The following is an 18,778-nucleotide window of genomic DNA, read 5'->3' on the forward strand; positions in this document are numbered from 1 at the left end:
TGATACAGGATAGTCTTCTTTTTCCAATGACTAGTGAGCTTTGGGCTAGTCACACAAGGGAGAGCAATAATACTGCACTGACACACAATCAAAGGTGAGTACATGAGCTTTGGGCTAGTCACACAAGGGAGAACAATAATACTGCACTGCCACACAATCAAAGGTGAGTCCTTGAGGTGCTGCCATTTGCAATTCATTGAACTATGGTAATGTAGAATGCATTACTACAGGTAATCTATCCCCTACAGGTTTTCAGTGCTCTCAAATGAATATGAGCATTAAAAGTCAATTAAACAAAATTGAGACTCCATACTGAGACATTAAATTGACTGCTGAAATTGTTCATTTATGGTCTACCAGACCTTATTATTTCTTTATTTGTAATCCCCCTTTCTAATGCATATACACACAAGCACACATAATCAATCGCAACATTCAGAAAGGCTGTTTCAGTGATATGACACATCATCCAAACTACTACCTTAGGTATTTGCAGCAGGAAAAAAATATTCATTGGTAACTCCATATGACTTATCAAAGTGGTGCAAATTGCAGTCATTTAACCATTCAAATAGTGCATTGTCAATAGTCTACACTGATAGCGTAGAAGGATAGAGCCCTGACTTTGGCCCGGGCAACTTGAATTCTAATCACACAGCCAGGGAGATGGGTGTTCTGATCCTAGGGGAAAAGATAATGGCGCTTATCTGGCTTGTATGCCTCTTCTAATGAGAGAGTCTGGATATGTTCCACCAAGAAAAGATGATTTGCTTTTCATAGTGCCTGTTTTAGTATATAGTTTTATCCATTTATTTAATTTTATCTACTTATGTATTCAGATTCATGTAATAATACTATTTTGTTATTTAAAGTGTTTGTAATACAGAGATCATCATTGAGTCAATAAAACACTCTTCATTGATCACAGAATATAATTTAGGATAATACATGTTAGATATTGTGTTTTCTTTGGTAAATTTGTCAGTCCAAGTGTTGCATTTGAAGGCGATAATCATCTCAGCAGTGCACTAGTGACTGTTATTAACAAATGTACCTCACAATAAGTGGACTTGCAGAAAAACAAAACTTGAAAAGGTACAATGGGAAATGCTCCTGTTTAACAAAGGTACTGATGCTATCCAACTTCTATAACACTTTACCTTCACAGAGGAAAAGAAGGGAAGCCAAGATGAACAGTCAGAGGAAGATGCTCTGTACATTTGTTTTTATTAATTTTCAGTTTGGAAATGTTTATGTTAACCAATCCAAAGCATTATTTTTGAAGGATGTGGTATTTGTGACAATTGTGATTGCTTTAGATGTATAATATATGGTTATAAAAATGTTGATTTCTTGTGTGCATTTAACTTGGCTGTAAAAGTAGAAAATAAGACAAGTTCTCCAAAATCAAATATATAAAATATGTTACTAAAGAATATTTCCAGCAGTCAATGTTTACATTTGAAGAGATTTCACTGGAAATTGACATATCAGATATAGAAGTGTACAAGAGAATTGTAACAAACACAATTACTACAAATACATTGCAGCAGCAAAATTCAGATTAGTAATATAAACTCCCACCTGAATGAGAGTGAGGTAAGGTTAGAAGAGGAAGAAGCACAGGCTTTTTTTGCTGATGTTCTTAAAGCAAAATTACTGCCTTCTGTGAATAAATAGAGATTTGGAAACAGATCCAAAGGCAAATCTGAGAATGTATGGGGTTCCTGAGAACATGGAAGGAACAATATGCTATTTTCTTATGACCATAGATTCTTAACTTGTAAGACATACCCCCCCCCCACAAAGCATAAATCTCCTTCTTAGTATATCACTGTCAAATTTCAAATCTTGACACAATGTACTTAAAGCATCCAATATAGTCCTCTTAACCAAGTGTGGACTAACATAAAAAGTCTTATGACTGACTATTCTTCCAAAATAATGGAAAAAAGGAAAGAATGTTAGCAACTGGATAAATAAAGAAAAATGGGATAAAACTGAATTACTCTTCTATCAAAACTCAAGAGTTTTCTTTCAGTAGGAGAGGAGCAAAAACAGATGACATAACAGAATATGCCATTCAGCTGAAGAACATTGCTAAACTTTCTGAAGAAATCTCATCACATTTTACAAGTTTATACAGGTATGCTGATAAGACTAGTTGGAGAACTCTACATTTTCGTCTTCATTTTCTTCATAGCTATCCTTACTCCCTCCTTGCTAATCTGTTGCACTTTCTGATTCACTATTCCCACATTATCCAACCTTTTCTCTCTCTCTCATTCTCTTCATTCATCAACCCCTCAAAGTACTCTTTCCATTTGCTCAACACACTCTCCTCGCTTGTGAGTACTTTTCCATCATTATCCTTTATCATCTTTACCTGCTGCACATCTTTCCCAGCTCGGCCACTCTCCCTAGCCAATCGGTACAGGTCCTTTACTCCCTCCTTAGTGTCCAACCTTTCATACAACTCTCCATACACCTTATCCTTAGCCTTTGCCACCTCTCTCTCTTTGCCATATGCCTCATATCCTTATACTCCTGTCTACTTTCTTCATCTCTCTGATAATCCGACTTCTTCTTCTTCGCCAACCTCTTTCTCTGTATACTCTCCTCTACTTCCTTGTTCCACCACCAGGTCTCCTTGTCCTCCTTCCTCTGTTCAGAGTGCCTGTCTTAACTCTCCCCTGAACTCCACCTCACAATCACACTTTTCAACTTCCACTATTTGATCCTTGGCACTCCCCTCACACCCCTCCTTTTCTTGATCACCAATGTCATCGTACAGACCACCATCCTATGCTGCCTAACTACAATTTCCCCTGTCACCACTTTACAGTCTCTAATCTCCTTCAGACTGGCCTTCTTGAATAGGATATAATCCGCCTGTGTGCATCTTCCTCCACTCTTGTACTTCACCCTATGCTCCTCTCTCTTTTTAAAATATCACCACTGCCATGTCCATCCTTTTCACAAAATTCGCTACCATCTTTCCTTCTGTATTCCTCTCCTTAATAGCATACCTACCCATCACTTCCTCATCCCCTCTGTTCCCTTCACCAACCATTGAAATCCGCTCCTATCAAAACTCTCTCACCCTTGAGTACACTCACCACCACTTCATCCAAGTCACTCCAAATGTTTTTCTTCCATCGCACACTCAACTTGCAGAGCATATGTACTAACAACATTCATCATTACACCATCAATTTCCAGCCTCACAAACATCACTCTATCTGACACTCTTTTCACCTCCAAAACACTCTTGGTGTACTGTTCCTTCAGGATAACCCCTAACCCATTTTTCCTCCCATCCACATCACGATAGAACAATTTGAACCCACCCCCGATAGATCTGGCCTTACTCCCCTTCCATCTGGTCTCTTGCATGCACACTATATCAACCTTCATTCTCTCAATCATTTCGGCTAGCTCTCTCCCTATACCAGTCATACTACCAACATTCTTGCATGCCTTCCCCCTCTTCTTCTCCTTCTCTTTCAGCCAACAGTAGCCCAATTTCTGCCAGCATCCTGTTGGCTAACAGTACTGGTGGCGGTCGTTGTTAACCCGGGCCTTGACCGATCCGGTATGGAAATCTGTATTGTTCAGTCTAATATTACTAAACCATAAAAAGTTAAACTTATGCGCATATTGCTGATGAAACCTTCCACTTACTGAATAGCTGCATGAGCTAATGGTCCCCTTGTAAGCATGTAAGTTAAACTTCATGAAAAAAAGCATTATCAAAGGTTATTCTACCATACAGTAGCTATATCATTAGAGAAAATCAAACTGCCTTCATACTTCATTTCACCTAAACATTTACATAGTAGGCTAGAAGCTTAAAATATTGCTAGTTTCCAATCAAATAAAACATACACAGTATATTATCAAGTTAAAAGGAAATTAATTACTGTAGGCAAGAGTTTATCTGCCTTTAAAATATTTTACAAGAAACTTAATGAGAATGATTTGAAATTTTCTGATAATAAAAGTGTGGAATATTTCCTACAGGAAAACATAAAAAAGCTATCACATCAAAAGCAGTTTAAACTTCACAGCCATAATCTTTAATAGAAACAAAGAAAGAACTTAAAAAAAAAAAAACTGAGAGAGAGAGAGAGAAGGCAGTTCTTAGAGTTGATAGCCATATAGGTATGCTACCCCAGGATTTTATGCATTTAATTTAAAAAGTATTTTATTACTTCCAGGCTATAATATGGCTTCACCTTCATGATAATATTCTTTAGCTGTATTAGTTTAAAAGCAAGACAGAGATCCATAAGATTGTGCTTTCTATAGGCCTATATCATTATTTAACTTGGACTTTAAATTATTCATGTTTATTACAACAAACAGACTAAAATGTATACACATGATGAAATTGATAGAGATCAAACAGATTTTAATATATAGATATATATATATATATATATATATATATATATATATATATATATATATGGGTCTAACCTTTCTTTGTCAAAATCGCATATTATCGAATCTAACTTTGTCGACATTCAAAATATTGAATTCCTACTTCATCAAAGCAGCAGAGCTATGAAGAGTAGTTGAAAGCAAACTAAGCGGGGTTATCTGGACAGGAAGCCTCCAGGGTGATTTGAGGGCTTTTCTGTTTTTGTCCCATCACTAGCCAAGCATGCACCCTGATGAAGTGCTGATAAGGGGCATGCAATGTCCAGTGCTGCACATTGGTGGTCTCCTCAGTCTCTACCAGGAAGATTATACTACCCTATGTACCTTAGAATGCATACAAGCTCCAATTTCACCACCCCCCCCTCGGCAGAGGCAAGTGGGACACACTCCTCTGCTTCCATGCCTGGGTTCTCCAATGTCAGGGCTGCTGATCAAGCTCTGATCGCCCAAGATACACTCAGGGTTTTATCTCTCTGTGCCACTGAGTCAAGCAATTAACATGAATAAATTAAAACCTTATGGCTTTTTATACTGGTGCAATTGTTTAATGGCATCTGTAGTTTTATCAGATAAGTTAATATACAAATTTCGTTTGAATAAAAATGGATGTTTATAGTTCAATCTGTCAGAATGCACATAATGCACATATGCATGAATGTTAATGTCAGAACAACATATGGTAATTTATCCTCAACTATTTGATTGTTTAATTTCAATCCTACCAAAAAAATGCAAATTAATTGGACCAGATTCATTAGTGCCAACACTAAGTGTACACAATGTGCATTCAACAACATCCCTACCACATTTTGTGTGCTTTCTAGTCACTCAGAAAGATTACAATCAGTGTACATGTATTCTACACTTTGTGGTAATCTTTATGAATTCCCCTTGATATTTAAAGCTGCAAAAAAATCTGTAGGTAAACTAAAATTAGGAGGAAGAAGGTATGAGTTATGCTTGTGTTGTCTGTTCACGCAGAACAGTATACACTTAGTGTAGGTGTTAATTATATATGAATTATCTATCATTAACACACAAACCAATATTAATAATAAACAACTCTTATTGAAATATGAATAAAACTACACAAATTTCTTAGCTATTACAAAAAGTGATATTAATATCTTGAAAAATACAATACCTGCTCTGTTTTGGAGAATGTTTTCTAGAAATAATTTCCATAGAGTTTTTTTATATCTTAAGGAAAGAGGATGATGACAATTTCATCAGTTTGTGATGAAATAATGTAGTTGAAGCTGACTGACAATTTTTTTACAGTTTTTTGCGTAATGCTTCAGTCTTTTTCATGAACTTTGAAGTAAAAGTTTATACTGTCAAATTATTTAGTGCTATTTAAAGTCCCACTTCCTATGTGTATTTTATATAAAAATATTTCCTTTTCTGTCTGCAGTGATAGAAATAAAAATAACAAATAAGTGGGAAAAAATATACACATTATTCTAGGTCTAGCCACTGCAGTATGTCAAAATGAAATGTACACAGTAATGGAGGAATTTAAAAAGAAGTCTAACAATTCTAGATGCTGAGCAAAGTTAGCTTTATTAAACTTGTAGTGATACAACCATAAATAGCTTAAAATAAAATTGCAACTCAAACTTCCACAAAAACAAATTTATTCAGTAAGCCATTTTATCACTAAACTGAGACTTCTTCACACTGAAAACCATAAGTAGTGTAAATACTCTTTAAATCACATAACATGACTTGTAACATGAACAACTACCTAAGTTACCTTTTCTATCTTAAAACAGAGGGCAAAAAGTTGTAGTTATTACTGAGTTTGACCAGATACATGATTAATGAGGTCCTGCTGAGATTTTCAAGATTTTTAATAGGATGTTTTATTTTGTGTATATATAAAGTTTGCTCATATTTTCATGACAATCATATTCCAATATCCATTTGTATGTATAATTGTTTTTAAATAAGCATTTCTTTTAAAATATGTGTGTTTACAAACATCAGGTAAACATAGGGTATATTATTTCATTGTTTAATGCAGTGTTTGAATTTACTATGTAAATGTATTGATTGTGACTATGTTGGTGAATCGTCACATGGGTAATCCTTTTGGGGATTTAAACAAGTATTTTCTTCACATTTCCTTAGTTCTGATGAAGTCCAATTCATCTATAGTGGATGAAAGCAATTTGCTAAACTTATTGGAGTGTTTGATATACTGTATGGAATAAAAAGTGTTTTCATGGAGAATTGTACATTGTTTGCTATTTCAACAACAAGCATATTATTAAAAAGGAATAGGAGCAACACCTCAAAATTAACACTAAAAGTAGCAGATTTATTATAGGAAGTTTTATAAAATCAAATAAAACAAAACAGTTTGCAGGAAACAAGGCAAAACTTCCCCTTTCCTCCAACTCCAGAGTGCACATCCTATCTCCATACTAATCAACATATCAATCCAGGAAAACACAGTTCCTGAAATCTGGAAAAGAATTCTGTGTCATTCCCCTTCATAAAGGAGGGAACTCCACTGATGCCTCTAATTTCATAACAATTGCTATTCTTTCTCTCCTATCAAAGATTAATGAAAAATGCATTCATAAATAGATCCTAGCTTATCTACTGCAAGAAAAGTTCCTCCCCCAAACCCAACACAGCTTCTGCCCTAACCACAGTACATCCACCGCACTAATATATTTTATTCAATATATCCCCTATTATTTAACATTTTCACTAACAATCTCTATATTTCCTGTTCTAACTCCTCTCTAATTAAGTATGCTGATGACTCTGCAATTATTTCCGTCTCAGACAATCTTCCCCACCAACTTACCCAAGAATCTCTTCACCCAAATGAAAAATGGCTAACATCCAATCAACTCCTATTCAACCCAAATAAAACTAAACTCCTCTTCTTTCTCCCTAAATCTCTCCAACAATTCAAATCTACCTTTATTGTCTCCTCCCTTAACAATACAACTATCAAGGCTGAACCCCACACTAAACTTCTGAGGGTCATTATTGATGACCAACTAAAATTCTATCTTCACATCCAAAACTGCATCAAGAAAACTCATCAGAAACTAGGCCTTCTCTATAGAAACAAAAGATTCCTGACTGCTCTAGCACATGCATGACTACTAGCCACACTATTATATGCAGCTCCAATCTTCACTACCCTTCAAACAAATCTGTTGACAAAACTTGAACTGACGTAAAATAAAATAGCTAGATTTGCTGATAACCAACCCTACAACTCACACCAATGTCTATCACTAAAAAAACATACAGTGGCCAGAATTTCACCATCAACTCCTACTCCCTCAACTAAATTTGACTCACTCCATCTTAAATACACCCCACTCATGTCCTGCTGTCTCAACTCTCATTTCTCTTTACATACCTAACCATACACTCTGCAGCTCAGAACACCCCGTGAAGGTCTACAAACCCAATAAAAACATTGGCAAACTTCTCTATAATCATTCTGTGGCCTCTGCTTGGAATAAATTCCCCCCTTATTTAAGAGTAATCCCTAACACAAACTTTTTCAAAAAAACATTAAAAGGCAATCTTAAACTCTAGGGCTTGCTCCTGTATTGACCCTACTTAATACACCTCTCCACCCTACTTTTTCCCCTCCTACTAAACTACTTCTACTTGCCTTTAATCTGTAAGTAATAGTACTGTGGCCATGTTTATGATGAAACTGTATTGTCATCACTGTTATATTGCATTATATTTTATTTTCTGTAATTATGTAAAGTAGAAACCTATATATGAATACTGTTATCCTGATTGATAATATCTTATACTTATTGTGTTGTTAATGTTTATACTATGCATTTTGCAGCTTTTCTCATCAGGTCTCCACTGAAAAAGGGCATCTGCTCAGTTGGACTAACCCAGTCAACAAATGTCAAATAAATAAATAAGACATCAGCCAGTGAAATTACATATAGTTTTAAAAAACATAATGCCTTCAAATCCAGTTCATTATTTAAACCAACAGATTTATAAAATTTTAATATGATTTCAGTCTCCTTTTTTAACAGATAGCATTAATACTATCTTCATTTCTCATATTCAGAACGATCTGTAGTAATATATTAACTCTTATTATATTAATATTTCCATTATGTTGCTCTATAACATGTCCAGCAATAGGGTGTTCTAAATTTTAATTTTTATGTTATTGTTTTCCTGTCGCCTCACTTTAAATTTTCTAATAGTTGTACCTATGTAACACAATCCACACTGGCAACATATTGCATTCACCACCGCCTTTAAATTACAAGTAAAAACATCAGTGACAATTCATGGCATTATTCGTCTCCAGCTCAGTTGTAACATATCTATAAACATTGCCACTACCACAAGGAAAAGTACCTTGTGATAGTGAATTATTCAGTCTTGCTTTCTGTCTAACAAAATGACCGTGCGCCAACATATTGTTAATATCGCTGTCTTTCTGATATGAAAAAGTAAGTTGCAAATTTTGTTTTCTAAACTGGACTTCCTCCCCTAATACAGCCCAATGCTTGCAAACCAAATTTTCGAAAACGGTACTAAAAAGCTTTTCCAAGATACAAAATGCATAACTTCTTTGTTAATATGAGAAATAGTTTCAAGTCTGAAACTTAAAAGATACAAAATCCAAAATTGTGAGACTTTGCTGAATTACATGGGTCATGTTTTAACTACAAATAAACTACAACCACACATTAACAAGATCAAACCTATTATTGTCATGTAAAAGTCTCTTTATAAATCATCTCTTGTGTGTTTTGTAGCTGTGGTGCAGTAACTATACAGTTTTCTCTCAAACATTAGATGTCACAGTACACCTAAAATGCTACTAGAGAATCATGCACCATATTGTTGGTCAGCAGAATGAATAAGAAAAGAGTTTTGAGCTTCTTAAATGTCTAATTTCTACAGCTTCACCTCTCATCTAGTATATAACTCTACCTACTATTCTGCAAGTAAATGCCAGTCAAAAATGTGTGTAAAGGTGCAGTACTTTTATTAAATGGCACAACAATAGGTTATTTAACCAAAGTATCAAGAGATAGACACACAGCTTATGCACAGACAGGAAAGGTGATGCTTGCCATAGTCTTAGATTCTCAAAAACAATGATTTCATTGATGGTGACAGCATTACAATAGAGTCAAAAAACGTAAATCACTTCAAAATATCTTCAAGTAGTCTTTACACAAAGCTCTAGCATTTATATAAGACTGCATCTGCTTGTGTAGAAATATACTTAAAAGCTCAGTAGAAAACTAATATATAATAGAGTACATCTGATTGAATGCAAAGAAGTTGTCTGGAAAAAAGACCTGGACAGTGATACATTTCCCACGAACAGTTACATTATAAAAGCTTTGCACTTAGAAGTTCATTTGCTTCATAATGTCATCATGACAGGATAGCTTGATGGTGGAAATCAACATATTGATAAACTGCATTTTCCATATACATTTGAGAATTGAAGATTAAATATGGCAGAATAAGTGAGTAATCTATCTCAGTTGTTTTAAAGTATTACTTACATAAAATTTACAAAGGCTGCAGTGCTACAATGGTTAGCTTTGTTGCCTCACAGCAAGAGGTTCTCCAGTTCGATTCTCGGCTAGAGAGCCTTTTGTGTGGAGTCTGTGTGTCCTCTCTGTGGTCCAGTGAGTTTTAAAGACATGCAGGTAGGTGCATGTGTGTGTCTGGCTTCTGTGAAGGTTGGGCGCTGGGCTGACAACTCAATACCGTAAAAACTCCATTGACAATCAATCTGCAGACCGGTGATCCACTGTGGTGACCCCTAACTGGGAAAAGCCGAAAGAGATTGCTTTTTACTTACATAAAATTTACAGCCAGGAATGCACATCTGCAAATTCTCACTTTCAGTTATGCACTATGCAGCATAGTAAAAACTGAAGAATAGTAGCTGCATTGATATTTATATATTATTTATTTATTCGTTTATTAATTTATTTTATTTTACCTTTGTTGATCAGGTAAGTCTGACTGAGAGAGACTCCTTTTTAGCTAAGTCCCAGGGAAAAAAGCTCCACAAGGTTACATAATGTTTCTTAAAACAATAAGAACAATTATTCAAAGGTTATAGTTTTTAGAAGAATGTACAATTAATGTTACAATTGTGGGAAATCACATATACACAACAGAGATTTAGTTACAATGTGATAATAAGACTAGTTTCAGAAATTTGACTGATATGCTAAAGGTAGACAAATATAAAGTAGAGAGCCTAGCTTTTGAGGAGGAGAAAGTGAAATAAGGAAATGAGAGGTAATGTAAAATAGGAGATGAGATGAAGTATGAAGAGATGGAAAAGGAAGGTGCATATGAAATATATTTCATAGGTTCATAGGTTGATACTAGGCTATCTGCCCTAGGGCATTTACAAGCCTAGCCAGAGTGTGTTTGGCTTTCGGGAGCTATGTGATATTTAGATAATTAAGTAAAACCTTAGCTTGTATGTTGACCTAGATCCAAGAATCACAGGTTGCTTTAACTGCAAGTGAAGGACATGTGATAACATGACTTTGCCAAACATGACCTTGCAGACACAGTTTCGTCCTAGATTTGCAGATGCCAGAGCTCAATTTACTGCAGAAATTAGCTGAATGGCATAGTGGTGCAGTCCTGCTGAGATAACAGAAATGAATAAAAAGATATGAAACAAAAGGTAGACAAGAATATAATATAGGATTCTGAGTTTTTATGAAAGTTAGAATATACTACATGCCTAAAATGATCAGTACTTTAATCAGTTTTACTATATTTGCATTGATGAATAGCCAAAATAGAATATAAAATATAAAAATAAAAAGAGCAGAATAGAATAATTTCAACTAAGAAAATACAAGGTAAAGGATATACAGAAAATGAAAAATAGAGCAAGCAAGTGAAAGACAACTCCTAAAAGAAACTGTACGAAGAAAATTATATTAATAAAGGGTACAGTTATGCACTATACAGAGCAGTAAAAGTTGAAGAATAGGAGTTGTGTGGCCTTTTATATAGCTAAATAAAAGATTAGCTTAGAATGTTAAGATACGAAAATCATTTCATAGCCTAACTAAGCTCCAGGAAACACCATGCAATATGTATTTTCTCAACACAACTATGTAAGCAGAGCCGGTAGCACAAAACCATGAAGTTTGTGTTATGCTTAATGATCAAACCCAGAAACAGGAATTCATGCATCATAACATCACATTTCTGGCTAATAACAAACAATAACTTGTTCTAATATAAATGCATATATTTTCTCCCCCTGAAGTCCTATGGTTATACATCTTACTCTGTAGTTAATGCCCAAATATCTTAGTTAGTTATGGAATTACTGTTAAAACTCTGACAGTTGTTCTAAACTCATGAGTCAAACAGTTCATAATTTTGTCATACTGGAATTAACATACATTAATTCTAGCTGTAGGCACTTTTACTCCAAAGAAGAAGCTGAAAGAATTTTCCAAGCTGGGTCAGATATGTGAAGGTCTCAGTACCATGAATTAGCAGACCTTTACTTATCCATTTATGAGCACAGAAACATTTTATTATAGTGCACTGACTACCGTGTGCACAACGTAGCAAGTCTAAACCCAAAAACTGCAGAACCAGAAGTTATGATGGTACCCCTAATCATGTCTCTCAACCTCTTAGCCCAAGAAATCTGAACAAAGCCTAAAAGTATGGGGAAAAAGGCCCAAAAACAAGGACAGACATTAAATATCAGTCTTATAAAAATTGAAAGTGGCTAGAGTAATGGTATTTGTGCTAGTATGCATTTTCTGAAGGCTATGACATATGAAAATCAAGTTTATGTCATTATCTAGTGTCTTCACTTCTTACTGATTTGCCAGAAAACCAGAATTTTTTTTGAGGAACAGATCAAAACTGAGAGGCAAAAATCTGGACATTTGACAGATATCCTCCTAATAAATGGTTACTGCACTAACCCTGACTTCTGTGACAAAAAAAAAAAATTAGGCAGCCAATGACAGGAATTCAAATTTTAGATCAGCATAAAGGTGACACTGTACTACTCAATCTTTGTAAAATCCTGCACATTTTCTCCAGTACAACATTTGGCACAATACTTTTAATACCAAAAGTACCAAAAAACATAAAAGGTTACAGGATTATACAGCAGAGGCAGTCAACATAATCTAAACCACTATTTTATGTAATGGGTAATCCCCCTTCCCCTTTAGTCAGTATTTATCATGTTCAACTCCCTTTAAAAATGCATTTCTTCTAGACCTTAATCTGTTAGATGCAAATGTTGTTAGTACTATGAACTCCTTCACAATGTGTTTCACATCTAAGTTTGTACAATCTGCACATCTTAGAAGTATCAGCCCAACTAAACTTAACATTTTGAACTTAAACCACAGAAAGGATAAATGGTGAACCAGGTGAATGGTACCACATCTACATTTAAATACCTACGATCTCAGTTTTATGGTTTGCTGCTTCTGAAGTTTTTAATAGCTTCCATGAAAATTCAGAGATGGTGGTAGCAATTATTATCTTGGTAAGGTTTGGAGCACGACATGTTAGTGATCTTAGTAAGGTTTGGAGCACGACATGTTAGTGATGCAAGATGGTATTTGTTAGGGAGGGATAACAATGCTCTCATTTCACTGCTCTTTAGGTTACATTATTAGTACATCACTGTCATTGGTATGAAGTATAAATATTGGATGTTTGGCAATAATTATTTAATATATTAAGCAAAAATTTATTTGTCTTACATCTCTCTGTGTTTACAACACTTAGAAGATTATTATAATTTAATGAGCTTAAAAAGTATCATCAATGTTGTTTGCAGAAAATCCTTGTGTGATGAAGACCAATGCACTAAATTCAGCATTTACTAAGAAGACAGTATAATCAACTATAATGCAGTGAGTGCAGGACGTTAGTTCTGTCAGTCTGGTTATTGTATAGGGGCTTATCTTTCTGGTCCCCAAACAATTTTGGGCTACCAGTCATAGCAAGAGACAGGTAGTGCTAAAAGAAAATTATAGAAACTCTGAGGGTGTGCTTTCAAATAAAAAAAAAGAAAGAAAAGAAAAGAAACACTACCAGAATGTGATTGCAGGAAATAACCGCCACTTTCTCTCAACTGCACCACAACTGCCATCAACTGGGAGTCTTACTTTGAAACAACCATACCCTTGAAGCTAAAAATTAACAGACGAAGGAAAGGAAATATGGCAATATCTGAAATTTCTGTTGGAAGACATATGGCTCTAGGATAAGATTACCGAGTTGCACCAGGACCAGACATTAAACACTCGCAGACACCATTCATAAAGTAACCATTGGGCAATGTTTTCTCCGATCTTTGTGCTGCCTTCCAGACTGCCTCTGATGCTCATAGTATACTCAGCATGAGAACTTCAAACTTGCATAGCTGAGTTAATAGTGTCTCCATTATATGACATTCTCTTGATGGCGGAAAGTGATAATAAGCCTACCTATTATGACTTTTTAGTGTATTTAATATTCTATCTCCCCTCTATCACTGCCTTCTTTTTTTGCCTTTCTCTACCACCTGTCATCTGCCTTCCTGAATGTCTCTGTGGATTTTTTCTCTAGCATGGATTGCAGTACTCCATTACATGTGTCTACAACCCTGTCTGTGAGAGAATACTTTGCAAACATCTAAAGATCAGTTAGTCCTTAAAATTGGGTCTATGTTAAATGTTTGAACATCCAAAATGTTGAACATTACATGGTTGAGACCAAATGTTCGACATTTGGATGTTCAAACATAAAAAAAAAAGAAAACACAGAAAAAACACTTTAACAGTGTAGGCAGGGGGGCAAGCCCCCCCCCCCTGCACCCCCCACACCATCCTACTTAAATATACCAACTCCGAGACCACACTTCAGTGCAGAAAAGGGAAATTCTCCCATATCTGCACCATACAGTGCCGTTGAAAGTCTATCTTGGAGCACTCAAAATTTCGAACATTTGGTCTCGACCATGTAACGTTCGAAATTTTGAGCGTTTGAAGATTTGACAGGTACCCTTAAAATCAGCTGTTTGTAACCCCTAACTCATTATTTAGGATGGCCCCTTCATATTGCCACCCAATCTCTTCTTATGTCAAATGAGAAGAATTCTATTTTCTCTGATCATAGGCTATAGCCCCTTCCCCTCCATCCCACAACTCTGTCTGGGGGCTTTCCTCTGCATTCCCTACAAAATAATGTTTTTTTTTCTTAATATGAGCTGCAAAACTGCTTATATTACATTGTAGCTAACCGGAGCATATGGGGCTGTGAAATCTTTTCTGCATGGATATGAGCTGCCCCATGCTGGCTAGCCTAACACTCAGCACCTCAAAATCTCATTGTAAACCTAAGATATCTGCCTAGCAGTGTATTATAGAATCAGAAGGTGCTGGCTGTAATTCATTATATCTGCATCTAATGAAGTCAGTGAAACAATTTCACATGCATGCATTTTCTTACAAATGAACTGGCATACAACACCTCTGTTGTTGTTGTTGTGTCTTTCGGCTTTTCCCGGTTAGGGGTCTGCTAATGATTGGCAGTAGATTTTTACGTGCCAAGTTGCCAGCTCTGATGCACAACCTTCAATGAAGGTATGCCCATTCATGCATGTCTCCATACAGAAGACGTTCTAGCTGAGAATCGAACAGGACAGCATCTTACTGTAAGGGGACAACACTACTGCAGCACCACCACCGCAGTATGCATGCAACACCTCTGTAATATACGTTTATTATTTCCTAGTAATTTATCTTTCAGGTCATCTGTCCCAGTGGGCAGAGATATATTTGCTTTTCCTGCAAGGCTACACTGATACTAAATAATTCATGCTTGGTTACACCAGAAAAAGTGTATAAGCTGAGGGTCTCAGGGTATGAAGCAAAGCAGCATAACGTAATGAAATGTTAAATATAACATAACTGGTCTAATGTTCTCTATACCCCTCCATTCTCTGTATTAGCATTTTTCCGGACTGTGTAGTTCAGATTCAGTTTTATTCATAGTGAGATTTATTTCAAACCACTTCTGTAACTGGGTGAAGTATAATAAGGTCTTCTTGAGTGAGTACTGTTTAAACACTAGGACCCTGATGAATACTGACCCCATTTCTGTACTCTAATGGAACAGCGCCAGCAGATTTTGTCACACACATATGAAAAACACACGAGAAATGTAAAACAAGTGCCAAAAGTGATGTTGTGGTTGATCTTGGACTGACAATGAACAGACACAATATTTATCACCACCACTTCAAAAATGTGAAGTCAATTACTGTTCCAAAGTGGCGGTATCTTGTACAAAGAACCCACACATTTGTAACTCTCAGCAGGAACATATCTTCATTTGTTTGTGGATCCTTCTTGTCTTGAAAGCCATTATTTATTCAGAGTCCCCACAAGGACTCAGTGGTCTCTGGGAGCCATTTACATTACAAACTGTTTTGGCTTGTTGTTGTATTTTATGTTACCCCACCCCCAAGTCCTTATGTCTCTCCAGACTTTCACTAACAAAAAAAAAAAAAAAAAAAAAAAAACAGATGTCAATCTGATGGTAGCTACATCATGCACAACAGCTGTTTTTTCAATATTGTAGGCAGATTTTTCTTTAGCAAAGTATATGTTTTATAAGTATATACGTTTTTCACATTTAACATATTTTATAATTATAGTTAAATTCAAAAATGCTTCTAATAACCAATCTTCTCTAAGTAGTATGTATGCTGTCCGAAGATGTGTCAAATGTAAATCTGCAATGCCTGTCAATTTGTTACACTGATAAAACAAATAAAATATGTTATATGCTTATAAATAATAACATAATGCAGATGGTTACCAGAAACACAGAGAAGAAACCAAGGCCTGTATTCATAGTTACTTGCACAAATGTGATAGGGGTATCCTTAATGATTGTGAATGAGTGCAGGCAAGATGCACAGAGGCCATTTATACTAATGCAAAAGGCCTTAAAAATAATGAGATGAAAATGAGAAATGTTATAAAGCAGCCTATGATAATGAGAATGTTTTGCAGTTCATAGTCTGACATCCACGTTGTACACACATCATCATCAACCCACCTTTTTCCCATTTTTCTACATGGGGTCAGGGTGTTGTGTCATCTGTTGCCATCTCTTTTGATTCATTGCCACTCTCCTCCCTTTTTTGGCATTCATGTCCGACTGTCACAAATATTCTCTCACACAATGCATCCACCTGTTTGCTGGATGCCCTCATTTCCGCTTGTCTTCTTCCAGTTAATCCCAAATCTTCTTCATTACATTTTCTTCTGCTTTTCTGCAAATGTTATTGAACCACCATAATCCATTCTCTTTGACCTCTTCTGCAATTGGAGCTATTTTGGCTCTTACGTCCCCATTTCTTCTTCTGTTCCCACAATGTACGTCTTACCACTCATCTCAGGTGCATCTTCGTCACCTCTAGGTTCCACAACTGCTCTATTTTTACTGCCCAAGTTTATGTATCATACAAAAGTACTGGTCACACCACTGTCTTTTCCTTCTTACATTTCAGCTTCTTTGGCATTCTTCTGTCATACAGTACACCTGACATCCTATGCCAGTTGGTTGTAGCCCTCTGATTCTAGCTTTGACCTCTTCATTCAGACTTCCCTTCTCAAACACCCTCTCATATACTTGAATCTGTTAGTCTGTTCTACTATCTTTCTTTCTGTCTCAATTTTCAGCATTTTCTGATTTCCCCCATTTGCTGCCAATACAACTGTCTTGTCTGTACTCAGTTTAATCCCATGTGCCTTCAGTTTTGCATTTTGTACCCCTATCCTTTGCTGAAGTTCTTGCTCAGAGTCTGCCAGTAATGCCACATCATCTACATGCAGTGACTTTGTTGATCTTTCCCCTCTGACCTGTTTACTAATGTCCATCACCAGAATGAATAGCAGTGGTCTCACAGCAGAATCCTGATGCATACCCACTCCAACTGGGAAACCCTCTGTAAGATCGAACTCTGTTCATACATGAGTCATTTGGTCCTTGTTCATAGCCTGCACTAATTCTAACAATGTTTCTGGGACTTCAAAAAACACAGGACTGCCCAAATCAGCTTTCTTGGGAACTTGTCATATGCTTTCTCCAAGTCTAGGAATGCCCAGTTGGACTCTTTCCTCATGTCTAGCTTCTTCTCAAGTTTCTGTCTAACTGCAAACATTGAGTCAGTTGTGCAGCACTCTGATGTGATTCCAGACTGCTCATTTCCCATCCTACTTTCTACTGCTCTACATATAAGCAGAGCACATACATACATTATTAAAAGTAATGGTTGGCCTTTCATATTGGAGATGCAATCCATGATCTTGCCTTCAATAATTTGTCCAAGTATGCACAAACTCTTCCGTGACACACTAATTATTTTCTACAGCAACCCCTTCATTAGTCTGTCTTAAGTATGTGCAAACACTAAAATGACACAATAAAAACTATTTTGCCCAGCAATCACTTTAGTAATCTGACCATGTGTGCACAAGCACTTCCCTGATACACAAATTAATTATTTGGCCCAGCAATCCATTCAAGAGTATGTCCAAGTATGCACAAGCACCATAATGAAACATTTCCCCAAGCGACCACTTCAGTAATATGTCCAAGTATGCACAAGCACCATAATGAAACATTTCCCCAAGCGACCGCTTCAGTAATATGTCCAAGTATGCACAAGCACCAAAATCAAACATTTCCCCACGTGACCCCTTAAGTAATAAGCCCAGGTATGTACAAGCACCAAAATGAAACATTCATCCAAGTCACCCCTTCAGTAATATGTCCAGGTATGTAGAAGCATCAAAAAGAAGCATTTCCCCAGGTAACCCATTCAGTAAAATATCCAGGTATTCACAAGCACCAAAATGAAACATTTACCAAAGCGATTTCCACCTCACATCTCCCTACCTCCTGGAAAACTGCTGTTTATGGGCATATAGTCAGGGCTATTTTCAAGTTTAGCATGCTAATCACCTCATTATATATTCATATCTATGAATCATACTCTTACTCAAACATCTAAGGCCTCTAATCAGCATATCCCACTATTGCTTATGTCAAGAGTGTTACTCCTGCGATAGGGGTGCATGCTTGTAAAAACTCCTTCACATTTCTGCATTCATGCTGAAAGTCCTGGATTTACATATCTACGTAGCATCATTCTTCGCAGATTACTACTACAAAAATGTGAAGCTCTGGACTATGAATACCAGCCAAAATCAATGATTTAGAGAAAAATGTATTCACTCTTGCATGCATACACATATGCAAGCAT

Source organism: Protopterus annectens, chromosome 7.part0, assembly GCF_019279795.1.
Source record: "Protopterus annectens isolate FY-2018-M chromosome 7.part0, PAN1.0, whole genome shotgun sequence".
Classification (NCBI taxonomy): Eukaryota; Metazoa; Chordata; order Ceratodontiformes; family Protopteridae; genus Protopterus; species Protopterus annectens.